An 18342-nucleotide genomic window follows, 5' to 3' on the forward strand; every position below is an offset into this window, starting at 1 on the left:
GCTCTTTTGTATGTTTGCTTTTCTTTGAATCAACAACTTTTCTCTTTCCTCCCACTTTCCCATTGGATTAAGAAACAACCTGAATTGAAAGTTCCCTAAGGCGAAAGTGCGGGAGAGTTTTCCTGTAGTAAAGTATCGAACAGTCGGTTGCAGGTAAGTTATTTGATAACAGAGAGGTTGCGAAACTGCCTCAACAGTGTGTACGTGTCTAAATTTATGTCGACGGATACTTCTACAGAGCTGCTTATATAGTCGAGTAGGGCGATCTCATCTCACTCATCAAGTGGTTTTGGCCAACGTCACTGGAATATAATCGGAATATAATTCTTATGGCATATGCTTAACGAGGATCATAGGATATCATAGTGATTGTGGTTATGCCCATATTGTAGGTAGAGCCATTTGTGGCTTTAAAGCGCAGAGTACAGCAAGGGGTTAGTTACCCCTTAATTATGCTAGAGGTGCGAGAGTGGCTTCGTAGCTACTAGTATGAATGCTGAGCCGGGAGTCAGCACCTTGTGGTAGGAACTCAAGTTGAACCTCCTGGAAGTTCTTAATTTTGTGCTACTTTTCTCGCTACGGTTAGGAACAGTCTCTTCCTGATCCCTTTCTTACCACACGAACAAAACCTTCATCTAGTAATTGTTTGGAAATGGTGTGCAATAAATACTGGACGAAACATAATTAGATTCATTACTTTTTATTAGCTTTTCTACTATGAAGGACCAGAAAGACATGTTTGTAGCTACTAGTGAGCGAAAAACCTCGTAGAGGTCAACCTCGAAAATTACACGCTTTTCTGCCTCTCGGCTTCAAGACAATAATTTGTTTTAGTAATGTATCACGTTTTGCATGTTTTATTGGTCTTTTAAAATTGAGCATCATTTTGTATTGTTGGCATTGTATTCTAATGAACACCACATTTCTTCCAAATATTTTTCCACTATATTTTGCAATCATGATTCCTTTTCAACAATACCTTCTTAAGCATCAATATTAATGTTTGCCAACATTTTACCGCCTCCAGCTTCTCAGATATGGACCAATTCTTTTGATTATTTGTGAAACAAGAGGTGCATTTCATAATTAGCGTACTTATCTCAAACATTTCTACGTGTCGATTGTAAGCTTTTTTCCTACGATACTATGTGAAAATATCTACGCATTCACAGAAAAAAAATTGTGTACACAAAATTCTAGGGTAATGAATGCACCCAAGGCACATACTCATAATTATCTAACTCGGCGTCTCTCCGCCTTCAGCCATTTTGCATAATATCTGGTTTCCTACAACCATCTCGGGTATTCATTGCACACATTATTAACAAGATTGCTTGGTTAAACATTGTTAAACTTCACGAGAAAATAGTCAAGTTGTTACTTTATGATTTATTGTAACTATTCGTTATGTGTGTACGCGACTACAGAATTAGACCCCAATATACTCCTCGCCCGCATACAATGGCCGGGAATGCTTTTCTCATTCAGATACCTCAGATACTCGTAGACTAGATATTTTAGCAAGACGAATGCAGTCGTATTAATCTTCGACTACTTGAACAATTTACAACCAATTGTAATGTTAATAATTATCGGTGAATTATGTTCCTCGGCGAAGTCGAAGTGCAGCAAAGGCCATATTGCTCGCTGGTATCTTAAGTACGTATCGATAGAACACGGGCACCGTGGCAGACTGAATGTCGCAAGAAGTGCCGAAGGAATTCACTTGAATCCGCAGCAGATAAACGATACATTGAATTGCTTATTACATTGTCGATTAGCTGCCTTTGCCGCATGATCATTGATCTATAAAGTGAGATCAATACGTGATACCATCCAGGTGTGTACCGCGAAGGTGCATTGGGTGTACATGGGTGAGATCTCAATACATAGTAGCATTCGGAAGAGTTGGTGGCTTTAATTCTGGCGGTAAGTCGTTGAAGAACATTATCTTGGGATAGATCTGGAATGGAGATTTTAAGAACCATTCGACATCTCTTAACTGGAATTGGGAAACTTTGGGATGAAGAGCTGAAATCTGCATTTGTGACACTATTAAATTAAATTAAAAGATCAAAAGGCGTTTCGTATTTTTTTTATTGTATCTTACTGTCTAGTATCGGAATAGTACAAGGAAATAACCATGCCAGGTCCCCAAAATGGTAGCACTGATTCGAGCCCAATCGTATTTAAATATGTCGAATGATCGTGACCGTAAACGCAATAAAGTCACTACACTTCCATTTTTCGTGTTCATGTTAACATTTAATTGTGGAAATAATTTGTAAAGAAAGATCACATGACACTGAACATATCGAGAAAAAGTTTGGTATTTTGTCGTTTAAATAGCGGAACAGACATGCGTGTTGTATCTTTTTTACCAAGTCCACGTTTGTACAACTTATTACACATAACAGATAGATATTTTTCTACCTAGTCCCGGCATGGATGCAAGTCTGATTGTGGCGGTGTATGTGCAAATAAAATTGAACTAACATCGAAGTTGCCCATTGGATTCCTACTTCATGATCGTGTGTTGATGGTCATGTCCATTCTTTTCGTATTAATACATTGAATAAAATCATCGTGACGACTTCCTTCAATGAATCTTCTTCAGATCAGGAATGACTTTATAATTCATCTCACGGTTGTGACCTATAATACTTCCTGAATTTTAACAATCTTTTTTTCTTCTTTTCAGGTGAGTTGTTGACGTATATGCCTCCGGGTATGTAACAATGAAGATATCGCTTGTTTTTTATCGTCTTCAGTAGGAAAGCGCCAATTGTCCATGTAAGTTCAGTTTGAACAATCTTTTTTTTCGTGGGTACTTTTAGGTGTCATTCTATTTGGTGTTATCGTGTTTTTCTACAGGTAAGGTGTGGTCAGTTACTCTCCGTTATTTATTAGTCATGATGGAAAGAGACTTCGGGGTACGTTGCTCTTTTCGGTATTTTTTCTGTATGAAGCGTGTATGTTGTAATATAAATCTTATTAATGCTGTCAGCGTGACATGCATTTCGGTTAGCTGAGAGTAGGCTACATGTTTATTAAGATATTTGGGTCATATCACATTTTCGTGGAACTAAGACAATAATGTTGTATGCGGATATGAGCTATTAACTTGAGATAATTTGATCTAAGATAGATGAATGTTTACTTCTTAATATTCATAGGAGATATCTTCAGTGGAGTCAAAATACCATTCTCACTAAAGTATGGCGGTGTTTGCATGAGTTTTATTTAAATGTCTTTTGTCCATCTAAGATTTAATAGATTGAATAAAAATTAACTAATTACCTTTAAAATAAGGGAGACTTGAGTGGAATGATTCAGGTGCACTATCCACCAGTTTGGGGACGTCAGAATCATATTTGTTTCCTCCTTTATTTCCTTGTAGCAGTCTGATGGAAAATTCATTATTTGCAGCATTTCCTTTTTATTACTGCATATCGTTTTATCATATCCATCATTTCATTTTCAATTTCTTAATTCTTTTTCGACTCTTCCTTAATAACAACGTTTTATAGTTATTCATCATATTAGCTTCTTTGAAAATTTTTCATACGAAAGCATCTAAATTATTCATTTAATCCCCCCCCCCCATAACACTAAATGGTTATTTTATACCACGATTTGATATCTTTAAACAAAACGATTGTTGACACTTTTGTATTTTATCAATCCTGCATATATAAATGGTCATGCTATTTATTTACACTTTTTTGTTTTGTTTCAAACAAAACCTTAAAAATGCATCGTTCAGTAGCCATGAAAGGGGATTAAGAGGGGTCATACAAACCTCAGGGAACTTAATGAACCTCCTTGGAAGATGCCTGTCCGTATACGGAAGCACGCTGAGGCGTTGGTACCATCATATGAAGATAGTTTTCCTCCTGCCCATGACTTTCGCCAAAAATTTTATCAATACGATACAGGCGTAGTACATTGATTAGGCAGGTGTGTGGAAAGCTGACAAAACTTTCGCGTAATCGATATAGCAACTAAAGAGATTTCTTGGGCATCTAGTTGCCTATCCTATAACTACCCAGCCGACAATGAGTTGCTTTTTTTCCTTAATCCAACTCGGCAGTTCTTCTGTTTGCCCTTCCACTAATAATGGATGTAAGCATGTAATCGGTTTTGTAGCTATGGGATTTTAAATCGTGATTTTTTGGGGCAAGGTAGGTAATCCCCGCTTTGATGAAGGGTGGAAATTTCTCCAACCGACTGCTATGCTATGTGTCAACCAACCGTACACACTTGTGAATTTTTGGTATTCTGCTCCCAGACCAGGACTGTTTAGTTCTTCGAGCTGTTTTTAGCTCGTCGAACCTCCTCTTCGATAACATCCGTAAAATTCATGCCCGAAATACTGACATGATGCAGTAAACCACTTAGAATGCTTAATATGCTGAGCGGATAACTTCCAAAGTCCATCCCAATATTCTTTTGCTTTTGTTACCGAAAGTATATTGTCTGGACGTTGACTGCATACAATAGAAAGTTTCTACTTGAGTGTGTCTAGAATCTCATCTCTCGGATGTCTCAGGTAGGCGTAGTTCCGGTAAACCCGCTGCACTTTATTCTTCACCCGTATGTTGGTATTACCAGGGTTGATTTAAATCACCCTAGAAATACCCCGCCTTAATGGGCGGCGACGAGGTTCCAAACGAATTTTCCACTGTGTATCTCTTGGGTCTCTCAAACCAGTAACACGAATACGAATCTTGTAACCCTGCAACGTGACAGCCGGAACTCCTGCACTTTCCTCACAAGGCGCTGCGGTAGCCCACAACCGATCAGACTGAAGCTACCCATCCCTCCTCGTTTCGCAATCGGGCTTGGGACTGGCTACTAGCTAAACCCGGCACACCTTGTTCTGTCTGTATATATATTCGAAAACTGCGGATTTGCTTCAGGTACAGGAGGAAGTGAACTAATCTGATGATACACTTGTTGTTTCACTTTGATGCACGATTTGACAACTTGTGATTGAGCTTCCACTTCAAACATTACAATAATATGGTACAAATTATAAATGTTCGAGCAAAAGCGTCTACTTTTGGAACTGCCGTACAACAAAGTACACGACGTGAAGCTAAATGCTCACGACAAGCTCCATCAAGATTGAGAATCGATTCCAATAAAGCGACATTCAATTAAAATGAAGAATACGTTTACAGAAGCATCGAAATGTCGTTATTGATGTAATGGCTATATATTACTTAGATGGTGGCAGTTCGAAGATTTAGTAAGAAATGTCGGTATTTATTGAAGGTCAAATGCCGAATTCTCTTCACTAATTCTTCCGACTTGGGATCGTTCTTCCCTACTCCTCTAAATTTCACACGAAATGGGCATTTCCGTAATTAAGAGCCAGGAGATGCCGAATCAGGAAAGGAACCCCATAGCTGCACCTTATCGACACTTGATGCGGTGTCTAGAAGGATCGCTCTGCATTCTCGGCTGTCTGATTAGCACAAGGGAATGCCAGAGCTTTTCGGGGAGCCATTCTAATTGCGCAGCATTTGTGCGTTGTGAGACGTGCACGATCAACCTGTGCTTTGTAATAAAGGCTAGCGGCCAATCAGTTATTATTCAAGAACTGGATCGCGCTCGTTGACGACAGACTGTCTTTTGAGCTTTCGTTTGAAATACCGATATATTTAACTTTCGCGCCAAATGATTGCCACTTTGAATTTTTCAGTTTTCTTTTATTCTGTTAGGTATTGTTTTTTAATGTTTTGTTGGAAACAAAATCTTATTAAAATGTCCGTCTGTTCGCTCGTCCATTTGTCTCAGAAACGGCGAGCCCTGAGTAATATCTCCCTATATTGAGTTCAAGGGGAAGGGGGTTTCCCATACATGCAAAAGGGGTATCTAGGCCTTAAAATATTTCCCGTTGCGACATTTGCTGAAATAAAGTAAATAATAGTATATTATTATATTTTGAACATCTATTGGTAACCCCCCTTAAGTTCATTCTAGGTCCGTAAGATTTTGCAGTAAGATAGACTTTAATAGGAGGCACTATACTGGCAGAAATTCTATTATTATTAGCAAAGTTATAGTAGACGAAATTTGCCCCTTTCGCTTCAAATTACAAACCAGAATGTCAGTCGAAATATTCTTACAAGAAAAATCAGGAAAACCTTTCATACCTGAAGCGTCCACCTCTTGGTTTGCCGACTTGTTTATAATTGCTGAAAACCTCAACATTGGGTGATTTTAGCAATGTGTTTTGGTTCATCCTTGGATCTGCCAGTAAGTCTTTTCTTCTCAGCTACTTGTCGGTCAGGTACGACCCAACGACACAAACGATTCCAGCCAGATATACAAATTGTTCAACGCTTTCGATTCGATTCATTAGCATTCATATCAGCGGATGTGAAGTTTACCCCAAACTGTCCTTCGCATGGAGATTTCAAGGAACTCTATTCACGATGCGGATTTAACTATAATCGCCATATATCTTTCGAAAGGGCACTACAACCGATGGGAAGATATGCCCTCGAAAATGCTTCTGGGCGCATTGGCTCTCAAAGGGTTATCCCGGTCCCATCGTAATCTCCTCCCCAAACATTTCACTTGTAGTGCTAACTTCACCACTTTATAGAAAGTAGATCAAAATGATAAACTCACAGCAGTACAACCATTTTGTGTGTGATATGTAAAAAACTGTAGACAGTTCACCACCCATCTTGGTGGTGTGTTAGAGAAGCCTGCTGAAGATATAGCAAGTTGCCTTAATTTTATTGAGGGCAATTATCGTTCTATACAGTTCGACAGTGCCACAGTTCTAGTATAATAATTTGCCCCTTTGACATTTTAGCAACCTCAGAAAAAGTTAACATGACAACATTTTGAAATCAGACTGCGGCTGCTTTGACTTTGACTTTCTTGATAGAGGGGAGGGTCAGTTACAATGGAATCTGTGTGTTAGCCTTGCGTGCCCAAGTTATCATTTACCAAAGAATTTGTTACCTTCACTGTGCCTCATCTTACTAACTAAGCTGATTTTCTGTCGAGAGTTTTCTTGGGTCTGAATTCTTTGAATATTGCCATAGCTGCTATTAACTCAACGTCTATCTTCTTATTCCCAATGAGTCCTTCTTTCTCTCCCACTTCTACGCCGTCGTCGGCTGAGAGCGCCTACTGGTTCGCCATGTTCCTTCCGAATGTATCCATGTTGAAATTGCGATTTTAGACCAAAGATGCCTCATCACCAGTTTCCGTTTCTTCCGTTCTTTCTGGGTAGAACCGCGTGGAGAAGGTTCTGATAGTATAAGATTGGGCCTGCAGTCACCTTTTGTTAGTGACTGGATTTTTTTGTGTCGTGGTTTCTTATTTCTTTTTCTTGAAGGAATATGTAATGATATTGTAGACGGATCGATCACACAACAAATTGGGAGAGTGCGATGATCAGTCAAACTGAGAACTTCGGTTTTGTTGGTGACTACCTCCAGATGACCAAGATCGATCACTTGGTGAGTGAGCAAGAAGATCAGACAGAGTTGCCTCTCTTTGTGGTATATAGATGGAAATCCAGAAAATTCTCTCCCCTCTCCCCGACAAAGAAGAAGCAATTTGAAAATTTCAATTAAGAATTACCATTCATTCATACCATAAATATAGCGTAGAATCCCGATAATTTACCATACTAACTAAAATAATGGGATCACCAATTATCGGGTGTGGGATCGGCAAATTTGTCCGAATTAGCCGAAAATACGATCTAAGTATAATTTCACAATGTTTCTATCGAATAAATTATTTAAAATAATTAAGATTTGCCTTTTCTTTTCGCTAGTAATTTTCAGTAACCTAGCAAATCCGATATTTCGGAAACCACTTGTTTCCCTCATCAGTGCTATAAGTCTGCTTTTAACTGGGTTTCTTAATGTTAATTAATATACTATTGTAAATCTATTCTATTATTCTAATTAGATGTATTTTGGCAAATTTTCGATGAAAAGATTTGTCACGTGCCTGCTGACGACTATATCATCATTGCCGGCGACCTCAATGGTCATGTGGGTGAAATGGCGGATGGTAACAGGTGCCATGGGGAGCGCGCAATGAGGGTGGCGAGCGTATAGTCGATTTTGTGGATGCACATGACCTTGTAGTTATGAGCACATGGTTCATCAAAAGATTGTCTCATCTTACTACATTTTATAGTGGGAACAGTAAAACGGAAATCGACTATATTCTCATAAGATGATATAATAATCGTTGGCGCAACAATCCATGTTGGATCAGGGCCTTGAAGTGTGTTAGAGCACTTCATTCAAAACCGTAACGGTACACTAGGAGGCAATGTGGTCAGCATTGTGCTCGTCCGAGATTATTACCCTGATTTGGTTCAGGTACTCATTCACAGCTGAGTCGACTGGTATCCGACGTCAAATGACGATACAAATTCCACTGCCACCAGTGAGATTTGAACCGCGACCTTCCGTACGACAGCCTTGTGCTCTAACCACTCAGCTATCCGGACAACTCCACTAAATACACCATTATTTTCGCTAATGCGAACTCTTATTTCGGAAGGATTCTTTCGGAAACAGGATGTATCCCGGCGTTTGGGAATATTTAGAGAGTTTAATGGTTAGAGCACTGAACTGTTGCAACGGCGGCCTCTGCTTCAAGTCTCACTGGTGAAAAAGGGATCGCATATCGTAGGCTGGACTTCATACGCCAGTAGACGCAGTTGTGAATAAGTACTCTGATTTAAATACCTTCTAGAAATCTCACAAGATGCGGACATTTTACCATCGTCATTGATTGCAAAGTCGTTCCCTATGAGATCATTGCACCTCAACATCGGTCGTTGACTACCGCCGTGCAAATTAAGCCACCGATAAAACAGGGTGAGGAACCCACTGACTCGCCGCGCATTAAATGGTGGCGATTTGGTGATAAGAAAGAAGAAATCATCTCACTTACGCGATTACCAACCATTACGAATGTGGAATCAAATGAAAGGCACGATCCACAAAGCGGCCTCTGCGACCGCCGAAGTCACCAAGCCAAGTAAGCGGTACATCAACCGAGATACTTGGTTTTTAAATGACGATGCTGAAATGAAGGTCCGTGAAAAGAACCACAAGTTTCTCGACGATAAAACCATGGCAACAATTGGCAAATTTATAAGAATGCCAACCGGGAAGCAAAGAGAGCCGTTGCTGTCATCCGAGCGGACGATTGCAAAAATCTTTACGATAAACTGGACATACGGGATGGAAGAACGGAACTTTACTTACCAAACTTCAAGCCGCGATTGTTAGATGGCGAGAAGAGAAGAATTTGCTCATTCTCCACTTCCACAATTATTGAGGACATTTGGAGTAATTCCACCTGTTAGCGCAGCTGAAGTCGAGGAGCAAATGAAACGAATGAAATCGGGGAAAGCCACAGTTTTGCTACAACACTTAGTGCCAGAGGAACTCGTGAGCTGGGTTCAATTGCTCTACCACGATCCGAAAAGTAAAGTTCGAAGTCTGGCGTGTGTATCAAAACCGGTTCGTGTCTCTTTGTTCTTGTTATGGACACCGTCATACGGGATATCCAACCTCCAGCGCCCTACACACCGCTTTATGCAGATGATGTTTTCTTAGCATGTGATAGCAAAAATGATCTCGAGCAACTTGTTCAAAAATGGAATGATCGCCTCATGCAACACGGTCTCAGATTGAATCTGAATAAAACTGAATTCTTGACGACCGATACCCATGAAATAGGCACAATCACTTTCAGCGGCAATGACCTGCCCAGACCTGATTTAAATACCTTGGGTCAACGCTATCAGCCAAAGAAGAGCTGCGTTATGAAATTGCTTTACGCATTAACGCAACCTGGATGAAGTGGCGTTCCACAACTGGTGTTCTTTGTGATCGACGTATCAAGGAACGTCTCAAATCTAAAATTTACCGCAATGTTGTCCGCCCTGTCGCTCTCTATGGTTCTGAGTGTTGGCCGACTATAAAAGATGTTGCGTTGGACTAGTGGCGTCATACGTTTTGATCACATCCGAAATGAGGATATCCGCTATCGATATGGGGTTGCACCGATCGTGGAAAAATTGCGAAAAAGGCGTCTTCGATGGTGTGGTCACGTAATTCGCGCCAACGAGAATTCACTTGCCAAGATTGGTCTGAACATCGAAGTCGATGGTAAACGACCAAAAGGCAGGCCGAAACAACGGTGGCTTGATACGCTGGATGGGGATTTAAAAGCCTCGAGATTGCATCTAAATCAGACATTTGATAGAATTACATGGCGAAATTGTTCACGACGAGCCGATGCCGCTTGTGAACGAGACAAACGCTGAAGAAAAAGAAGGAGGAAGGTAAAAAATAGTTTTGATTAGTTTTTTAAATAACGGAGAATAGCAATTCCCTAGATCAGAATTCAATCTCGTGTCTGCCGGGTGTTGGTTAATGAATAGGCTATTGTACGCGTCCAGCTTGTTAATTTTTCTTATCCGCTTTAGTACTTGCAATCGCCAGTGCTTATTTTATGGCCGAATTCCACCATATGCTTAGCCACCAAAGATTTTGTGGGTTTTCGGGAGTACTTGATAGACAGTGAATCTAGTAATCCGATATACACCTTCGGAGAATCAAAAATACGAATAATCGATGTAGGAATTTTCAGGATTCCACTGTAATAATAATAGTGTCAAGGGAAAGTGGATTGCACCCTAAAAGACTATTGTTCTTCTCTGAAGGATGCATTAGGGTGTATGATATTAATTATAGTAGGCTAATCAATCCTATAACCGATATTCGATATTCAAAAACGAATACAGAGCTATTTCTTTAATGTCTATCGCAGCGGATATAGGGCAGTTTTGGTTAATTATCCTGCCGGGTAAGCCTGTAGATGCGAAGGTAAGGGATCACGCGTTACAACGTTGGCTGTTCTAAAGTGCCCATTGCCCACTTTACTCTACTTTCTTTGGGTTACTATAGCTATGTTAAGAAAACCAGCGGTCGAAGCTGCATTGTTACTAAGTGATCATCAAGTGCAATCTTTTATACGTCACTTCAACTTCTGAAAGTAGTTGCTTTCACATTTAATTTGACAGAATTTTCTAACACGATTGCCTCTGCGAACTGACAAAGTGGCTGTTCCGATCCGAGTTGCTCGCTTAAATCTTTTGTTCTGTTGGAAATTAGTTACCTATGTAATAGATGATGGTATTTTTGGCATTTCGCAGCAGATGTGGATTGTCATTTATATTAATGAGAGTATTTATTTTGATATTACATTGGTTCAGATAAAGTAGTACACAATAATTTCTTGCAATGAGAAACAATTTTCCATAAATGCAAATCATTTATGACATGGCTCAGGACAAGTTAAACGCCAGTTCAATAACATGTGTAATTTTTTTCTGAACACATGTTCCATACTCATGCTAAATTCATTTCTGTAATTTTTAACCGTGACATAACATGTTGAATGAAGCAAATAGCATGAAAAATCGCCCGCATGTTTGAAACAGCTATAGAAAAACGGGGGGCAGTATTCGACGAAGAAAAATCTAGCGTTTTCTTCAAACCATTTCCTACTAATGATAATTCAATTAAAATTTTTCATGAAGATGCTGCATTGCATGGGTATGCGTTGCAGTTTGGCTCTAAAATTAGTTTACCTTTCAATTAGTTGTTTTCCCCATTTTGATTGCATATGCATCGCAATAGTTCGAGACTCAAATTCATATGCATTACGTATGCACGATAATGTTATCTTTAGGGGCCGCACATATGTTAGTGCGTGGGAAAATTATGTTATTACAACATTGGATGAAACCCTCTTCAGGGAGAGTCGTGAATGATTAATTTCAATTCAGGTAATCATCATTTTCGTTTGTGACTGGCATGCTTTTTCCACGCTCTATGTAGGTACTTGCAAATTACATGGCTACAGGAAGTTGATGAAATTGTGTAATGTCTTTTCAGTTAGTTTTAGTTTTTTTGGAAAAAGATTAAAATGAAAGAATGAATGATAAGATTCTTGTCGTGTTGAAGAATAAATAGAATTACGAAAAATGATGCGTTTTCGAAAAGTAAAGTGGGCTGAAGAATCGCGTTATCACTTAATAATTTCTCTGAACATTTTAGATATATTTAAATAGATTTCTGTCGTATCAGTGATTTCTGATATAAATGAAGTCTCCGCAATCATTTCGACGAGGTCACATCTTTGAATTTCATAAATTTCGAATCCCTAATTCTAATCTTGCTAGATATTTCTTTCGTATTCTCTTCAAACATAACCATTACCATCACTGATGGGACTTTAATTATGATAACTGTATCGAAGTGAACGCGAAGTGTATACAAAGGAAATATTCTTTGTAGAGAAATAGTGACGAGATTCGACCTCAACTTCTGATTGATATGCGAAAGAACATGGCAACCAGCAGCCATGGGATTTTCACACATCCACACTAACATCAACATTCAATCATTTCAGGGGGTAACTACCTTCTAACGAACTTTTTACACAATTACTCTATTCTTTCACTCATATAGCGGCACATAAAGAAAATTATTGTAATAATGATGACCAAGACTTAGTTTGTATTATTTTAACACAAGACTTTGAACATGAATGAGGAGTTTTTTGCAGGTCTTTCTCGAAAAATTCCTTACTGCTATTTAATCACCGTTGCTGAGTGCAATGCTTCTAAAAGGTCTATGACACATGAGGTGGTCCACAGCATGACTTTTCTAATTAAATTTGGATTTTACAGCTCGATGTGATTTGAAAATAATTGATAAATATGAGTTTGATGGATATACATTTCATTGGCACTTTACGTAGAAAAAAATTTCTAATGTTTGTGAGAATTTCATTGATTAAAGGAATGTAGCCACAGACGAATGCAGATATTTCAAACATTAAATTCTCTGTGGTGAAAAAGGTACAATTTATGACCCATGGGGTTTGATTCGCAAACTGGCTTCGATATTCTCTTATATCGGTTGGCAGACATGTTGACTTTGTTAACGATGATTAATTCTTGTCTGAAGTTTTCAGAGCTCTGCCCGTCGGCCTGTGACGAATCTGTCTAAGTTTAGGAACTTTCTTTTCACCACGATGAATGCGCATTTACTTTGGATGCAATGCCTACCTTGTCGGTTAAAGTCATTGTACGACATATTTTTAAAGACTGGTGATTTTGTGCAGTGGCATTAACTGAACGGAAAGGAACTTGTCTTACTGGAGGTACCAAGATCATAGAAATCAGCCGACGAGTTATAGCTATATGAACACAAAGGTGTATACATAAATAAATGGCTTACATTTATTTTATATATCGATCGTGTCATTTTATTGAATTTAAATTGCAAATTTATTGCCATTGTATCTTAATTACAGCATAATGTGCCAATGAATTCCACTACTAGCCAGCAATGGAATTGTGTCCTTTTTCAAATGCATGACTTTTATTTATCATTTAAGAATGTGTTGAATGGAAATAGTAACCCCGTGACACGGCGGAAACGGGTATTCATGAAGGGTTGAATCTTTTGGTGGTAAGCGTAAATTGCAGCACAGAGAGAACATTGACGCAGGACACCCAGAACTTGATGTTGGCGTTGCGATATTTGTATTTGCAAATGCTAGATAAGACAACGAAGGAAAATCTGGCGCTGTTCATGTCTTGAATTGCATCGCATCTGGTGGCGTCGTTAGCAAAAACCATATTACCAAAATACACAAATTAAGATTGGAGGGGTACCATGAATCTGTCAGACTGAAAGCCTTAGCTTTTTTGGCATTCCTTTTCAGTTTAACTTTATCTAGGTATTTGACGAAATATGTCATGAACAAGTCGGGAAACCGGAAGCTTGACGCTTCAGGTATAAAAGGTTTTATGTTCCCTATGTGAGGAGCATAACGTAGTTCTCCATTGGCTTATAGCATTGACCTGAGATATTGAAATCGCTCAGTTCTGGGCAGGTTACTGCCATTGCCAGAACTGAGCGATTTTAATATCTCGACGGGCAGGTTACTGCCATTGCCAGAACTCAGCGATTTAAATATCTCGAGTCAATGCTATCAGCCAATGGAGAACTGCATAATGAAATTATTTCACGCATTAATGCAACCTGGATGAAGTGGCATTCCCCAACTGGTGTTCTTTGTGATCGACGTATCAGCGCGTGTCCCAAATCTAAAATTTACTGCAATGTCGTCCGTCTGCCGCTCTCTATAGTTCTGAGTGTCGGCCGACTATAAAGGACAATGAACGGCGTCTTGCAGTAATGAGGACTAAAATGTTGCATTGCACTGGTGGCGATACACGTTTTGATTATGTCTGAAATGAGAATATCCGCGATCGATATGGGTTTGCATCGATCGTGGAAAAACTGCAAGAGAGGCGTTTTCGATGGTGTGGTCACGTAATTCACGCGAACGAGAATTCAACAACCAGTATTGATCAGAACATCGAAAGCAATGTTAAGCAACCAAAAAGCCGGCCAGAACAATGGTGGCCTGATATGCTGGATGGGGATTTAAAGGTCTCAAGATTACATCCTGATCAGGCATTTGATAAAATAAAATGACGAAACCGATCACCACAGGCCGACCCCGCTTGTCAACTGATGGTTGAACAAAAAGAAAAAGATGTGAGGAGCGACGAGTGCACGACAGCTCCGTCTAATATAGCTAAAGATTCCATTGCCCTCTATTTTCTAGAAAGTGATTTAAATAAATCATACGCTTCACACTCTGAGTTTAATATTACTAGCAAATGCCAACAATGTAACCAACATCATCATCATCAACGGCGCAACAACCGGTATCCGGTCTAGGCCTGCCTTAATAAGGAACTCCAGACATCCCGGTTTTGCGCCGAGGTCCACCAATTCGATATCCCTAAAAGCTGTCCGGCGTCCTGGCCCACGCCATCGCTCCATCTTAGGCAGGGTCTGCCTCGTCTTCTTTTCCTACCATAGATATTGCCTTTATAGACTTTCCGGGTGGGATCATCTTCATCCATACGGATTAAGTGACCCGCCCACCGTAACCTATTGAGCCGGATTTTATCCACAACCGGACGGTCATGGTATCGCTCATAGATTTCGTCATTGTGTAGGCTACGGAATCGTCCATCCTCATGTAAGGGGCCAAAAATTCTTCGGAGGATTCTTCGGAGGATTCTTCTCTCGAACGCGGCCAAGAGTTCGCAATTTTTCTTGCTAAGAACCCAAGTTTCCAAGGAATACATGAGGACTGGCAAAGTCATAGTCTTGTACAGTAAGAGCTTTGACCCTATGGTGAGACGTTTCGAGCGGAACAGTCTTTGTAAGCTGAAATAGGCTCTGTTGGCTGACAACAACCGTGCGCGGATTTCATCATCGTAGTTGTTATCGGTTGTGATTTTCGACCCTAGATAGGAGAAATTGTCAACGGTCTCAAAGTTGTATTCCCCTATCCTTATTCTTGTTCGTGCTTGTGTTTGACCAGTGCGGTTTGATGTTGTTGGTTGATTCGCCTTCGGTGCTGACGTTGCCACCATGTATTTTGTCTTGCCTTCAATGATGTGCAGCTCAAGATCTCGCGCCGCCTGCTCGATCTGGATGAAGGCAGTTTGAACGTCTCGGGTGGTTCTTCCCATGATGTCGATATCGTCAGCATAGACCAGTAGTTGGGTGGACTTGAAGAGGATCGTACCTCTTGCATTCACCTCAGCATCACGGATCACCTTCTCGAGGGCCAGGTTAAAGAGGACGCATGATAGCGCATCCCCTTGTCGTAGACCGTTGTTGATGTCGAATGGTCTTGAGAGTGATCCTGCTGCTTTTATCTGGCCTCGCACATTGGTCAGGGTCAGCCTAGTCAGTCTTATTAATTTCGTCGGGATACCGAATTCTCTCATGGCCGTGTACAGTTTTACCCTGGCTATGCTATCATAGGCGGTTTTAAAGTCGATGAACAGATGGTGCAACTGTTTTCCATATTCCAACAGTTTTTCCATCGCCTGCCGCAGAGAGAAAATCTGATCTGTTGCTGATTTGCCTGGAGTGAAGCCTCTTTGGTATGGGCCAATGATGTTCTGGGCGTATGGAGCTATCCGGCCTAGCAAGATAGTGGAGAATATCTTATAGATGGTACTCAGCAACGTGATACCTCTATAATTGCTGCACTGTGTGATATCTCCCTTTGTATGTGTGAGACAGGTTATGCCTCGCTGCCAATCGTCAGGGATTGATTCGCTGTCCCATACCTTGAGCACAAGTTGATGAATCACTTGGTGTAATTGGTCGCCTCCATATTTAACCAATTCGGCTGTAATTCCATCGGCTCCTGGCGACTTACGATTTTTTAGCCGGTGAATTGCACGGAATGTTTCTCCTAAACTTGGTGGTGGCAGTATTTGTCCGTCGTCTTCAGTTGGCGGGACCTCCAACTCGCCGATGTTCTGGTTGTTCAGTAGCTCATCAAAGTACTCAACCCATCGCTCTAATATGCCCATTCTGTCGGAAATCAGATTTCCTTCTTTGTCTCGGCAGGATGAGCATCGAGGTGTATAAGGCTTCATCCTGCTGACTTGTTGGTAAAACTTCCGCGCCTGGTGCGGTTGCTCCCTGTACTTTTCTAGTTCACAGACTTGTTGGTTCTCCCAGGCTTCCTTTTTCCGTCTGTGAAGTCGCTTCTCCGCTCGATGGAGTTCGTGATAAGTCTCTGGGCGTGCCCGCGTTCTTTGAGAATGCAACATTACTCGGTATGCGGCATTCTTCCGTTCCGTTGCTAGCTTACATTCATCGTCAAACCAGCCGTTCCGACTCCTTTTGCGGCTGGGGCCAAGTATATTTGTGGCCGTATCCATGATAACGTTCTTCAGGTGGTTGTGAAGATCATTAGTTGATGCTTCATCTCCAGGTCCTCTATTGACTGCGGTTATTGCGGCATCCATTTCCCTCTTATAGGTGTCGCGGAGGGTTGTGTTGTGGATGGCTTCAGTGTTCACTTTCACCTGATTGTCAGAGGGGATTCTAGGTGGTATTGTTATTCGAGCTCGGAGCACCATGCCAACGAGATAGTGATCCGAGTCTATATTGGCCCCCCTATATGTTCTGACATTCATCAAGGCTGAGAGGTGGCGGCGTCCGATCAACACGTGGTCAATTTGGTTGAAAGTGGTCCCGTCTGGAGAGGCCCACGTATGTTTGTGGACCGCTTTCCGCGCAAACCAGGTACTTCCAACAACCATTTCGTGTGACCCTGCTAATTGAATAGTCCGCAGTCCGTTATCATTTGTTTTTTCGTGTAAGCTATGGGAGCCAACGTATCGCCTGAATACGGGCTCCTTCCCTACTTCGCTGTTAAAATCCCCAAGTATGATTTTGATATCATATCTGGGACAGGCTTCGAGGGTTCTTTCTACTGCCTCGTAGAAGGTATCCTTCTCCGACTCTGCAGTCTCCTCTGTAGGGGCGTGAACGTTTATGAGGCTTATATTTCTAAACTTGCCTCGCAAGCGCAGAGTGCATAGCCGTTCGCTTATACTTTCAAAGCCGATAACAGCAGGTTTCATTTTTTGGCTGACTAAGAAACCTACTCCGAGCACATGGTTTACTGGATGGCCGCTATAATATATGGTGTAGTGGCTCTTCTCCAGGAAACCGGTCCCTGTCCATCGCATCTCTTGCAACGCTGTTACATCAGCCCTATATTGGGACAGGGTATCGGCTAGCTGCTTATCAGCTTCATCTCTGTACAGGAAGCGCACGTTCCATGAGAAAATGCGCAAATCGGTGTTCCTTTGTCGTTGCCGGGTCCGTCGTTTTAAAATCCGTCCTATCCGAGGCTCCTGTTGTGGCTTCGTAACAGGTTGTTTTCCGTGTAGGGTTGTCAGCCCTACCCAACCCCCAACCTGGAGGACCAGTTGGTACAATTTGTCCCGTTTTTAGGCGCGGGAGACTCGCCTTCATCCTTCTCCGTCTGCAGCTTTTCGTCAAGAAAGAGCTCCCAGCGGTCCCCACGTGGAGGTGGAGATAGGGTTTGGTAGTAGAGCTGTTGGTGTTGGTTCAGCAGGCATTTCCCAGGTTTTATGCTCCATCGTGGGTACCAATCCACGTCTCGCCCCGGGACCTATACTACCCTTTGACTAACCAACATCAAATATAAAAAAGGGCTAGGGAGAATTAGATTCTTATTGAATGGAATTTTAATATTTCACTCGAATTTCAATTATTCTCGTTAATTATGACGTCAGCATCTTATTTGTATGGCTTAGGATGCTGTTAATTAGCACGAAATTGATAAGTTTGAACTTCTATAACTTTGACACTAATAGCTGGATTTTCATGG

At 41.0% G+C, this 18342-nt stretch overlaps 1 protein-coding gene across 3 annotated transcripts in view; it reads left to right on the forward strand.

Moving 5' to 3' along the window:
• The window catches only part of LOC119656833, a 312026-nt gene that overhangs the window by 53449 nt on the left and 240235 nt on the right, over positions 1-18342 (forward strand). The window contains exon 1 of one of the 3 annotated variants that reach the window (XM_038063482.1): positions 2104-2793. The exons of 1 other annotated variant lie outside the window; for it this stretch is intronic. The gene's annotated coding sequence lies outside the window, so the exon portion shown is untranslated. Of the gene's footprint in view, positions 1-2103; positions 2794-2817; positions 2875-18342 lie in introns of those variants that run through there. One more of the 3 variants, XM_038063483.1, reaches the window with a different exon arrangement.

This window comes from Hermetia illucens, chromosome 5 (genome assembly GCF_905115235.1).
Source record: "Hermetia illucens chromosome 5, iHerIll2.2.curated.20191125, whole genome shotgun sequence".
Lineage (NCBI taxonomy): Eukaryota > Metazoa > Arthropoda > Insecta > Diptera > Stratiomyidae > Hermetia > Hermetia illucens.